Here is a 13,792-nt window from a genome sequence, read left to right as displayed (position 1 = left end):
GTGTGAAAAATATGACAAGCTTCAAAAGGTGTCAAAAATATGAGGAGCATGAAAAGTTGTGATAAATATGAGGAGCATGAAAAGGTGTGAAGTCTACGAGGAGGATGAAACGTTCTGAAAAATATGAGGAGCATAAAATGGTGTTGAAAAACATGAAGAGCATGAAAAGGTGTGAAAAATATGAAGAGCTTCAAAAGGTGTCAAAAATATGAGGAGCATGAAACGGTGTTGAAAAACATGAAGATCATGAAAAGGTGTGAAAAATATGAACCGCTTCAAATGGTGTCAAAAATATGAGGAGCATGAAACGCTCTGAAAAATATGAGGAGTATGAAACGGTGTTGAAAAACAAGAAGACCATGAAAAGGTGTGAAAAATATGAAGAGCTTCAAAAGGTGTCAAAAATATGAGTTGCATGAAACGGTGTTGAAAAACATGAAGAGCATGAAAAAGTATGAAAAATATGAAGAGCTTCAAAAGGTGCCAAAAATATGAGGAGCATGAAACTCTCTGAAAAATATGAGGTGCATGAAACGGTGTTGACAAACATGAAGAGCATGAAAAGGGGTGAAAAATATGAAGAGCTTCAAAAGGTGTCCAAAATATGAGGAGCATGAAACGGTCTGAAAAACGTGAAGAGCCTGAAAAGGTGGGAAAAATATGAAGAACTTCAAAAGGTGTGAAAAATATGAGGAGCATGAAACGGTCTGATAAATATGAGGAGCATGAAATGTTCTGAAATATAGGAGGAGCATGAAACGGTGTTGAGAAACATGAAGAGCATGCAAAGGTGTGAAAAATATGAGGAGCATTAAAAAGTAAGAAAAATACGAAGAGCAGGTAGGTGTGAAAAATATGAAGAGCTTCAAAATGTGTCAAAAACATGAGGAGCATGAAACGGTTCGAAAAATATGAGGAGCATGAAACGGTGTTGAAAAACATGAATAGCATGAAAAGGTGTGAAAAATATGAAGAGCTTCAAAGGGTGTCAAAAATATGAGGAGCAAGAAACGGTCTGAAAAATATGAGGAGCATTAAACGGTGTTGAAAAACATGAAGAGCATGAAACGGTGTGAAAAATATGAAGAGCTTCAAAAGGTGTCAAAAATATGAGAAGCATGAAAAGCTCTGAAAAATACGAGGAGCATGAAACGGTGTTGAAAAACATAAAGAGTGTGAAATGGTGAAAAAAATATGAACAGCTTCAGAAGGTGTCAAAAATATGAGGAGCATGAAACGGTCTGAAAATTATGAGGAGCATGAAACGGTGCTGAAAAACATGAAGCATGAAAAGGTGTGAAAAATATGAAGATTTTCAAAACGGTTAAAAATATGAGGAGCATGAAACGGTCTGAAAAATATGAGGAGTATTAAATGGTGTTGAAAAACATGAAGAGCATGAAACGGTGTTGAGAAACATGATGAGCATGAAAAGGTGTGAAAAATATGAAGAGCTTCAAAAAGGGTAAAAAATATGAGGAGCATGAAAATATCTGTAAAATAGGAAGAGCATGAAACGTTGTTGAAAAACATGAAGTGCATGAAAAGGTGTGAAAAATATGAAGAGTAAAAAGGGTCAAAAATGTGAGGAGCATGAAACTGTCTGAAAAATATGAGGATATTAAACGGTGTTGAAACATGAAGAGCATGAAACAGTGTTGAGAAACATGAAGAGCATGAAAAGGTGTGAAAAATATGAAGAGCTTCAAAAGGTGTCAAAAATATGAGGAGCATGAAACGGTCCGAGAAATACGAGGTGCATGAAACGCTGTTCAAAAATATGAAGAACATGAAACGTTGTTGAAAAACATGAAGAGTATTAAAGGTGTGAAAAATTATGAAGAGCTTAAAGGGTGTCAAAAATATGAGGAGCATGAAAAGGTGTTGAAAAACGTGAAGAGCATGAAAACGTGTGAAAAATATGAAGAGTTTCAAAAGATGTCAAAAATATGAGAAACATGAAAACCTCTGAAAAATACAAGGGACATGAAACGGTGATGAAAAACATGAGAGCATGAAACGGTGTTGAAAAATATGAAGAGCATGAAAAGGTGAAAAAAATTGAACAGCTTCAAAAGGTGTCAAAAATATGCAGAACATGAAACGGTCTGAAAAATATGAGGAGCATGAAATGGTGTGGAAAAACATGAAGAGCAGGAAAAGGTGTGAAAAATATTAAGAGCTTCAAAAGGTGTCAAAAATATGAGGAGCATGAAACGGTCTGAAAAATATGAGGAGCATGAAACGGTGTTCACAAACATGAAGAGCATGAAAAGGTGTGAAAAATATGAACGGATTTAAGGGGTGTACAAAATATGAGGAGCATGAAATGGTCTGAAAAATATGAGAAGCATGAAACGGTGTGGAAAAACATGAGGAGCATAATGGTGTTGAAATCATGAGGAGCATGAAAAGTTTGACAAATATTAAGAGCTTCAAAAGGTGTCAAAAATATGAGGAGCATGAAACGGTCTGAAAAATATGAGGAGCATGAAACGGTGTTGAAAAACATGAACAGCATGAAACGGTGTTGAAAAACATGAAGAGCATGAAAAGGTGTGAAATATATGAAGAGTTCAAAAGGTGTCAAAAATATGAGGAGCATGAAAAGGTGTGAAAACTACGAGGAGCATGAAACATTCTGAAATATATGAGGAGAATGAAACGGTGTTGAAAAACATGAAGAGCATGAAAAGGTGTGAAAAATATGAGGAGCATGAATGTGTGAAAAATACGAGGAGCATGAAACGTTCTGAAAAATATGAGGAGCATCAAACGGTGTTGAAAAACATGAAGAGCATGAAGAGGTGTGAAAAATATGAAGAGCTTCAAAGGGTGTCAAAAAAATGAGGAGCATGAAACGGTTTTGATAAACATCAAGATCATGAAACGGTGTTGAAAAACATGAAGAGCATGAAATGGTGTGTAAAATATGAAGAGCAACAAAAGGTGTGAAAAATATGAACAGCTTCAAAAAGGGTCAAAAATATGAGGAGCATGAAACGGTCTGAAAAATATGAGGAGTATTAAACGGTGTTGAAAAACATGAAGAGCATGAAAAGGTGTGGAGAATCATGAAGAGCATGAAAAGGTGTGAAAAATATGAAGAGCTTCAAAAGGTGTCAAAAATATTACGAGCATGAAACGATCTGAAAAATATGAGGAGCTTGAAACGGTGTTGACAAACATGAAGAGCATGAAAAGGTGTGAAAAATATGAACGGCTTTAAAGGGTGTACAAAATATGAGGAGCATGAAATGGTCTGAAAAATATGAGAAGCATGAAACGGTGTGGAAAAACATGAGGAGCATAAAATGGTGTTGAAATTATGAGGAGCATGAAAAGTTTGACAAATATTAAGAGCTTCAAAAGGTGTCAAAAATATGAGGAGCATGAAACGGTCTGAAAAATATGAGGAGCATGAAACGGTGTTGAAAAACATGAACAGCATGAAACGGTGTTGAAAAACATGAAGAGCATGAAAAGGTGTGAAATATATGAAGAGTTCAAAAGGTGTCAAAAATATGAGGAGCATGAAAAGGTGTGAAAACTACGAGGAGCATGAAACATTCTGAAATATATGAGGAGAATGAAACGGTGTTGAAAAACATGAAGAGCATGAAAAGGTGTGAAAAATATGAGGAGCATGAATGTGTGAAAAATACGAGGAGCATGAAACGTTCTGAAAAATATGAGGAGCCTCAAACGGTGTTGAAAAACATGAAGAGCATGAAGAGGTGTGAAAAATATGAAGAGCTTCAAAGGGTGTCAAAAAAATGAGGAGCATGAAACGGTTTTGATAAACATCAAGATCATGAAACGGTGTTGAAAAACATGAAGACCATGAAATGGTGTGTAAAATATGAAGAGCTTAAAAAGGTATCAAAAATATGAGGATCATGAAAAAGTGTGAAAAATACGAAGAGCAACAAAAGGTGTGAAAAATATGAAGAGCTTCAAAAAGGGTCAAAAATATGAGGAGTATGAAACGGTCTGAAAAATATGAGGAGTATTAAACGGTGTTGAAAAACATGAAGAGCATGAAACGGTGTGGAGAATCATGAAGAGCATGAAAAGGTGTGAAAAATATGAAGAGTTTCAAAAGGTGTCAAAAATATGAGGAGGATGAAATGGTCTGAGAAATACGAGGTGCATGAAATGGTGTTCAAAAATATGAAGAGCATGAAACGTTTTTGAAAACATGAAGAGCATGAAAAGGTGTGACAAATATGAAGAGCTTCAAAAGGTGTCCAAAACATGAGGAGCATGAAACGGTCTGAAAAACATGAAGAGCATGAAAAGGTGGGAAAAATATGAAGAGCTTCAGAAGGTGTGAAAAATACGAGGAGCATGAAACGGTCTGAAAAATATGAGGAGCAATAAACGGTGTTGAAAAACATGAAGAGCATGAAAGGTGTGAAAAATATGACAAGCTTCAAAAGGTGTCAAAAATATGAGGAGCATGAAAAGTTGTGATAAATATGAGGAGCATGAAAAGGTGTGAAGTCTACGAGGAGGATGAAACGTTCTGAAAAATATGAGGAGCATAAAATGGTGTTGAAAAACATGAAGAGCATGAAAAGGTGTGAAAAATATGAAGAGCTTCAAAAGGTGTCAAAAATATGAGGAGCATGAAACGGTGTTGAAAAACATGAAGATCATGAAAAGGTGTGAAAAATATGAACCGCTTGAAATGGTGTCAAAAATATGAGGAGCATGAAACGCTCTGAAAAATATGAGGAGTATGAAACGGTGTTGAAAAACAAGAAGACCATGAAAAGGTGTGAAAAATATGAAGAGCTTCAAAAGGTGTCAAAAATATGAGTTGCATGAAACGGTGTTGAAAAACATGAAGAGCATGAAAAAGTATGAAAAATATGAAGAGCTTCAAAAGGTGCCAAAAATATGAGGAGCATGAAACTCTCTGAAAAATATGAGGTGCATGAAACGGTGTTGACAAACATGAAGAGCATGAAAAGGGGTGAAAAATATGAAGAGCTTCAAAAGGTGTCCAAAATATGAGGAGCATGAAACGGTCTGAAAAACGTGAAGAGCCTGAAAAGGTGGGAAAAATATGAAGAACTTCAAAAGGTGTGAAAAATATGAGGAGCATGAAACGGTCTGATAAATATGAGGAGCATGAAATGTTCTGAAATATAGGAGGAGCATGAAACGGTGTTGAGAAACATGAAGAGCATGCAAAGGTGTGATAAATATGAGGAGCATTAAAAAGTAAGAAAAATACGAAGAGCAGGAAGGTGTGAAAAATATGAAGAGCTTCAAAATGTGTCAAAAACATGAGGAGCATGAAACGGTTCGAAAAATATGAGGAGCATGAAACGGTGTTGAAAAACATGAATAGCATGAAAAGGTGTGAAAAATATGAAGAGCTTCAAAAGGTGTCAAAAATATGAGGAGCAAGAAACGGTCTGAAAAATATGAGGAGCATTAAACGGTGTTGAAAAACATGAAGAGCATGAAACGGTGTGAAAAATATGAAGAGCTTCAAAAGGTGTCAAAAATATGAGAAGCATGAAAAGCTCTGAAAAATACGAGGAGCATGAAACGGTGTTGAAAAACATAAAGAGCGTGAAATGGTGAAAAAAATATGAACAGCTTCAGAAGGTGTCAAAAATATGAGGAGCATGAAACGGTCTGAAAATTATGAGGAGCATGAAACGGTGCTGAAAAACATGAAGCATGAAAAGGTGTGAAAAATATGAAGATTTTCAAAACGGTTAAAAATATGAGGAGCATGAAACGGTCTGAAAAATATGAGGAGTATTAAATGGTGTTGAAAAACATGAAGAGCATGAAACGGTGTTGAGAAACATGATGAGCATGAAAAGGTGTGAAAAATATGAAGAGCTTCAAAAAGGGTAAAAAATATGAGGAGCATGAAAATATCTGTAAAATAGGAAGAGCATGAAACGTTGTTGAAAAACATGAAGTGCATGAAAAGGTGTGAAAAATATGAAGAGTAAAAAGGGTCAAAAATGTGAGGAGCATGAAACTGTCTGAAAAATATGAGGATATTAAACGGTGTTGAAACATGAAGAGCATGAAACAGTGTTGAGAAACATGAAGAGCATGAAAAGGTGTGAAAAATATGAAGAGCTTCAAAAGGTGTCAAAAATATGAGGAGCATGAAACGGTCCGAGAAATACGAGGTGCATGAAACGCTGTTCAAAAATATGAAGAACATGAAACTTTGTTGAAAAACATGAAGAGCATTAAAGGTGTGAAAAATTATGAAGAGCTTAAAGGGTGTCAAAAATATGAGGAGCATGAAAAGGTGTTGAAAAACGTGAAGAGCATGAAAAGGTGTGAAAAATATGAACCGCTTCAAATGGTGTCTAAAATATGAGGAGCATGGAATGGTCCGAAAAATATGAGGTGCATGAAACGGTGTTGAAAAACATGAAGAGCATGAAAAGGTGTGAAAAACATGAAGAGCTTCAAAAGGGTTCAAAATATGAGGAGCATGAAACAGTCTGAAAAACATGAATAGCATGAAATGGTGGAAAAAATATGAAGTGCTTCAAAAGGTGTGAAAAATATGAGGAGCATGAAACGGTCGGAAAAATATGAGAAACATGAAATGGTCTGAGAAATAGGAGGAGCATGAAACGGTGTTGAAAAACATGAAGAACATGAAAAGGTGTGAAAAATATGAAGAGCTTCAAAAGGTGTCAAAAATATGAGGAGCATGAAACGGTGTTGAAAAACATGAAGAGCATGAAAAGGTGTGAAAAATATGAAGAGCTTCAAAAGGTGAAAAAATATGCGGAGCATGAAATGGTGTTGAAAAATATGAGAAGCATGAAAAGGTGTGGTAAAACATGAACAGCATGAAAAGGTGTGAAAAATATGAAGAGCTTCAAAAGGTGTCAAAAATATGAGGAGCATGAAATGGTGTTGAAAAACATGAAGAGCATGAAAAGGTGTTGAAAATCATGAATAGCATGAAAAGGTGTGAAAAATATGAAGAGCTTCAAAAGGTGTCAAAAAAAATGAGGAGCATGAAACGGTCTGAAAAATATGAGGAGCATGAAACGGTCTGAAAAATATGAGGAGCATGAAACGGTGTTAAAAAACATGAAGAGCATGAAAACGTGTGAAATATATGAAGAGCTTCAAAAGGTGTCAAAAATATGAGGAGCAAGAAACGGTCTGAAAAATGTGAGGAGCATGAAACGGTGTTGAAAAACATGAAGAACATGAAAAGGTGTGAAAAATATGAAGAGCTTCAAAAGGTGTCAGAAATATGAGAAGCGTGAAAAGCTCTGAAAAACACGAGGAGCATGAAACGTTGTTGAAAAACATGAAGAGCGTGAAATGGTGAAAAAAATATGAACAGCTTCAAAAGGTGTCAAAAATATGAGGAGCATGAAACGGTCTGAGAAATACGAGGTGCATGAAACGGTGTTCAAAAATAAGAAGAGTATGTAACGTTCTTGAAAAACATGAAGAGCATGAAAAGGTGTGAAAAATATGAAGAGCTTCAAAGGGTGTCAAAAATATGAGGAGCATGAAACGGAGTTGAAAAACATGCAGATCATGAAAACATGTGAAAAATATGAACCGCTTCAAATGGTGACAAAAATATGAGGAGCATGAAACGGTGTGAAAATTATGAGGAGCATGAAACGGTGTTGAAAACATGAAGAGCATGGAAAGGTGTGAAAAATATGAATAGCTTCAAAAGGTGTCCAAAATATGAGGAGCATGAAACGGTCTGAAAAACATGAAGAGCATGAAAAGGTGGCAAAAATATGAAGAGCTTCCAAAGGTGTGAAAAATATGAGGAGCATGAAACGGTCTGATAAATATGAGGAGCATGAAATGTTCTGAAATATAGGAGGAGCATGAAACGGTGTTGAGAAACATGAAGAGCATGAAAAGGTGTGAAAAATATGAGGAGCATGAAACTGTCTGAAAAATATGAGGAACAATAAACGGTGTTGAAAAACCTGAGGAGCATGAAAAAGTGTGAAAAACATGAAGAGCTTCAAAAGGTGTCAAAAATATGAGGAGCATGAAACGGTCTGAAAAATACGAGGTGCATGAAACAGTGTTCAAAAATATGAAGAGCATGAAACGATGTTGAAAAACATGAAGAGCAGGAAATAGTGTGAAAAATATGAAGAGCTTCAAAAGGTGTCAAAAATATGAGGAACTGGAAACGGTCTAAAAAATATGACGAGCATGAAACGATGTTGACAAACATGAAGAGCATGAAAAGGTGTGAAAAATTTGAAGAGTTTCAAAAGATGTCAAAAATATGAGAAACATGAAAAGCTCTGAAAAATACGAGGGACATGAAACGGTGATGAAAAACATGAGAGCATGAAATGGTGTTGAAAAACATGAAGAGCATGAAAAGGTGAAAAAAAATTAAACAGCTTCAAAAGGTGTCAAAAATATGCGGAGCATGAAACGGTCTGAAAAATATGAGGAGCATGAAATGGTGTGGAAAAACATGAAGAGCAGGAAAAGGTGTGAAAAATATTAAGAGCTTCAAAAGGTGTCAAAAATATGAGGAGCATGAAACGGTCTGAAAAATATGAGGAGCATGAAACGGTGTTGAAAAACATGAAAAGCATGAAAAGGTGTGAAAAATATGAAGAGCTTCAAAAGGTGTCAAAAATATTACGAGCATGAAACGGTCTGAAAAATATGAGGTGCTTGAAACGGTGTTGACAAACATGAAGAGCATGAAAAGGTGTGAAAAATATGAGCGGCTTTAAAGGGTGTACAAAATATGAGGAGCATGAAATGGTCTGAAAAATATGAGGAGCATGAAACGGTGTGGAAAAACATGAGGAGCATAAAATGGTGTTGAAATCATGAGGAGCATGAAAAGTTTGACAAATATTAAGAGCTTCAAAAGGTGTCAAAAATATGAGGAGCATGAAACGGTCTGAAAAATATGAGGAGCATGAAACGGTGTTGAAAAACATGAACAGCATGAAACGGTGTTGAAAAACATGAAGAGCATGAAAAGGTGTGAAATATATGAAGAGTTCAAAAGGTGTCAAAAATATGAGGAGCATGAAAAGGTGTGAAAACTACAAGGAGCATGAAACATTCTGAAATATATGAGGAGAATGAAACGGTGTTGAAAAACATGAAGAGCATGAAAAGGTGTGAAAAATATAAGGAGCATGAATGTGTGAAAAATACAAGGAGCATGAAACGTTCTGAAAAATATGAGGAGCATCAAACGGTGTTGAAAAACATGAAGAGCATGAAAAGGTGTGAAAAATATGAAGAGCTTCAAAGGGTGTCAAAAAAATGAGGAGCATGAAACGGTTTTGATAAACATCAAGATCATGAAACGGTGTTGAAAAACATGAAGAGCATGAAATGGTGTGTAAAATATGAAGAGCTTAAAAAGGTGTCAAAAATATGAGGAGCATGAAACGGTGTGAAAAATATGAGGAGCATGAAAAAGTGTGAAAAATACGAAGAGCAAGAAAAGGTGTGAAAAATATGAAGAGATTCAAAAAGGGTCAAAAATATGAGGAGCATGAAACAGTCTGAAAAATATGAGGAGTATTAAATGGTGTTGAAAAACATGAAGAGCATGAAATGGTGAAAAAAATATGAACAGCTTCAAAAGGTGTCCAAAATATGAGGAGCATGAAACGGTCTGAAAAATATGAAGAGCACGAAAAGGTGGGAAAAATATGAAGAGCTTCAAAAGATGTGAAAAATATGAGGATAATGAAACAGTCTGATAAATATGAGGAGCATGAAATGTTGTGAAATATAGGAGGAGCATGAAACGTTGTTGAGAAACATGAAGAGCATGAAAAGGTGTGAAAAATATGAGGAGCATGTAACGGTCTTAAAATTATTAGAATTGTGAAACGGTCTGAAAAATATGAGGAACAAGAAATGGTCTGAACAATAGGAGGAGCATGAAATGGTGTTGAAAAACATGAAGAACATGAAATGTGTTGAAAATCATGAAGAGCATGAAAAGGTGTGAAAACTATGAAGAGCTTCAAAAGGTGTCCAAAATAAGAGGAGCATGGAACGGTCTGAAAAATATGAGGAGCATGAAACGGTGTTGAAAAACATGAAGAGCGTGAAATGGTGAAAAAAATATGAACAGCTTCAAACGGTGTCAAAAATATGAGGAGCATGAAACAGTCTGAAAATTATGAGGAGCATGAAACGGTGTTGAAAAACATGAAGAGCATGAAAATGTGTGAAAATTATGAAGAGCTTCAAAAGGTGTCAAAAATATGAGGAGCATGAAAAGATCTGAAAAATATGAGGAGCATGAAACGGTGTTCAAAAACATGAAGAGCTTGAAAAGGTGTGAAAAATATGAAGAGCTTCAAAAGGTGTCAAAGATATGAGGAGCATGAAAAGGTCTGAAAAATAGGAGTAGCATGAAACGGTGTTGAAAAACATGAAGAGCATGAAAAGGTGTGAAAAATATGAAGAGCTTCAAAAGGTGCAAAAATATGCGGAGCATGAAACGTTGTTGAAAAACATGAAGATCATGAAAAGGTGTGAAAAATATGTACCGCTTCAAATTGTGTCAAAAATATGAGGAGCATGAAACGGTCTGAAAAATATGAGGAGCATGAAACGGTGTTGAAAACATGAAGAGCATGAAAAGGTGTGAAAAATATGAATAGCTTCAAAAGGTGTCCAAAATATGAGGAGCATGAAACGGTCTGAAAAACATGAAGAGCATGAAAAGGTGTGAAAAATATGAAGAGCTTCAAAAGGTGTCAAAAATATGAGAAGCATGAAAAGTTGTGATAAATATGAGGAGCATGAAAAGGTGTGAAATCTACAAGGTGCATGAAACGTTCTGAAAAATATGAGGAGCATGAAACGGGGTTGAAAAACATGAAGAGAATGAAAAGGTGTGAAAAATATGAAGAGATTCAAAAAGGGTCAAAATATGAGGAGGATGAAATGGTCTGAAAAATATGAGGAGCATGAAACGGTGTTGAAAAACATGAAGAGCATGAAACGGGGTTGAGAAACACGAAGAGCATGAAAAGGTGTGAAAAACATGAAGAGCTTCAAAAGGTGTCAAAAATATGAGGAGCATGAAACGGTCTGAAAAATCCATGAAACGGTCTGAAAAATATGACTAGCATGTAAAAGTGGGAAAAATATGAAGAGCTTCCAATGGTGTAAAAAATATGAGGAGCATGAAACGGTCTGAAAAATAGGAGGAGCATGAAACGGTGTTGAAAAACATGAAGAGCATGAAAAGTTGTGAAAAATATGAAGAGCTTTAAAAGGTGCCAAAAATATGAGGAGCAGGAAAAGGTGTCAAAAATACGAGGAACATGAAAAGGTCTGAAAAATACGAGGAGCATGGAACGGTGTTGAATAACATGAGGAGAATGAAAGGGTGCAAAAAATATTAAGAGATTCAAAAGGTGTCAAAAATATGACGAGCAGGAAATAGTCTGAAAAACAGGAGGAGCATGAAACGGTGTTGAAAGAGATGAAGAGCAATAAAAGTTGTGAAAAATATGAAGAGCTTCAAAAGGTGTTAAAAATATGAGGACCATGAAACGGTCTAAAAATTATGAGGAGCATGAAACGGTCTGAAAAACATGAAGAGTATGTAAAGTTGGGAAAAATATGAAGAGCTTCAAAAGGTGTCAAAAATATGAGGAGCATTAAACTGTGTTGAAAAACATGAAGAACATGAAAATGTGTGAACAATATGAAGAGCTTTAAAGGGTGTCAAAAATATGAGGAGCATGAGTAGGTCTGAAATATATGAGGAGCATGAAATGGTGTTGAAAAACATGAAGAACTTGAAAAGGTGTGAAAAATATGAAGAGCTTCAAAGGGTGTCGAAAATATGAGGAGCATGAAACGGTCTGAAAATTATGAGGAGCATGAAACGGTTTTCAAAAACAGGAGGTGCATAAAAAGTTGTGAAAAATATGAAGAGCTTCAAAAGGTGGCATAAATAGGAGGAGCAGGAAACGGTCTGAAATAATGAGGAGCATGAAATGGTGTTGAAACATATGAAGAGCATGAAAAGGTGTGAAAAATATGAAGAGCTTCAAAAGGTGTCAAAAATATGAGGAGCTAGAAGCGGTCTGAAAAAAATGAGGAGCATGAAATGGTCTGAAAAACATGAAGAGCATGTAAAGATGGGAAATATATGAGGAGCTTCAAATGTTGTCAAAAATGTGAGGAGCATGAAACGGTCTGAAATTTATGAGGAGCATGAAACGGTTTGAAAAATAGGAGGAGCCTGAAACGCTGTTGAAAAACATGAAGAGAATGAAACAGTGTTGAGAAACATAAAGAGCATGAAATGGTGTGAAACATATGAAGAGCTTCAAAAGGTGTCAAAAATATGAGGAGCATGAAAAGGTGTGAAAAATATGAGGAGCATGAAACGGGATTGAAAAAAGTAAAAAGCATGAAAAGGTGTGAAAAATATGAAAAGCTTCAAATGGTGTCAAAATATGAGGACCATGAAACGGTCTGAAAAATAGGAGGAGCATGAAACATTGTTGAAAAACATGAAGAGCATGAAAAAGTGTGAAAAATATGAAGAGCTTCAAAGGGTGTCAAAAATATGAGGAGCATGAAACGGTTTGAAAAATATGAGAAGCATGAAAAGGTGTGGAAAAATATGAAGAGCATGAAAAGGTGAAAAAAATATGAAGAGCTTCAAAAGGTGTCAAAAGTATGAGGAGCATGAAACAGTCTGAAAAATATCAGGAACATGAAACGTTGTTGAAAAACATGAAGATCATGAAACGCTGTTGAAAAACATGAAGAGCATGAAAAGGTGTGAAAAATATGAAGAGCTTCAAAAGGAGTCAAAAAATGAGGAGCATGAAACGCTGTGAAAAATCAGAGGAGCATGAAATGGTGTTCAAAAATATGAAGAGCATGAAACGGTGTTGAAAAACATGAAGCGCATGAAAATGTGTGAGAAATATGAAGAGTTTCAAAGGGTGTCAAAAATATGAGGAGCATGAAATGGTCTGAAAAACATGAAGAGCATGTAAAGGTTTGAAAAATATGAAGAGCTTAAAAAGGTGTCAAAAATATGAAGAGCATGAAACGATCTGAAAAATATGAGAAGCATGAAACGGTAAGAAAAATAGGAGGAGCGTCAAACGGTGTTGAAAAACATGAAGAGCATGAAAAGGAGTGAAAAATGTGAAGAGCTTCAAAAAATGTCAAAAATATGAGGAGAATGAAACGGTCTGAAAAAAAATGAGGAGCATGAAACGGTGTTGACAAACATGAAGAGCATGAAACGGTCTGAAAAATATGAGGAGCATGAAACTGTGTGAAAAATAGTAGGAGCGTCAAACGGAGTTGAAAAACATGAAGAGCAAGAAAAGGTGTGAAAAATATGAAGAGCTTCAAAAGGTGTCAAAAATATGAGGAGTATCAAACGGTCTGAAAAACAGGAGTAGCATGAAACGTTGTGGAAAACATGAAGAGCATGAAACGGTGTTGAAAAACATGAAGAGCATGAAAAGATGTGAAAAATATGAAGAGCTTCAAAAGGTTTTAAAAAATAGAGGAGCATGAAACGGGCTGAAAAATAGAGGAGCATGAAACGGTGTTGAAAATCATGAAGAACATGAAAAGGTGTGAAAAATATGAAAAGCTTTAAAAGGTGTCAAAAATATGATGAGCATGAAACGGTGTTGAAAAACATAAAGAGCATGAATCGGTGTTGAGAAACATGAAGAGCATGAAAGGTGTGAAAAATATGAAGAGCATGAATCGGTGTTGAGAAACATGAAGAGCATGAAAAGGT

This window comes from Cervus elaphus, chromosome 8, assembly GCF_910594005.1.
Source record: "Cervus elaphus chromosome 8, mCerEla1.1, whole genome shotgun sequence".
NCBI lineage: Eukaryota > Metazoa > Chordata > Mammalia > Artiodactyla > Cervidae > Cervus > Cervus elaphus.
The sequence above is the reverse complement of the archived record's forward strand: the minus strand, read 5'-3'. Positions refer to the sequence as shown.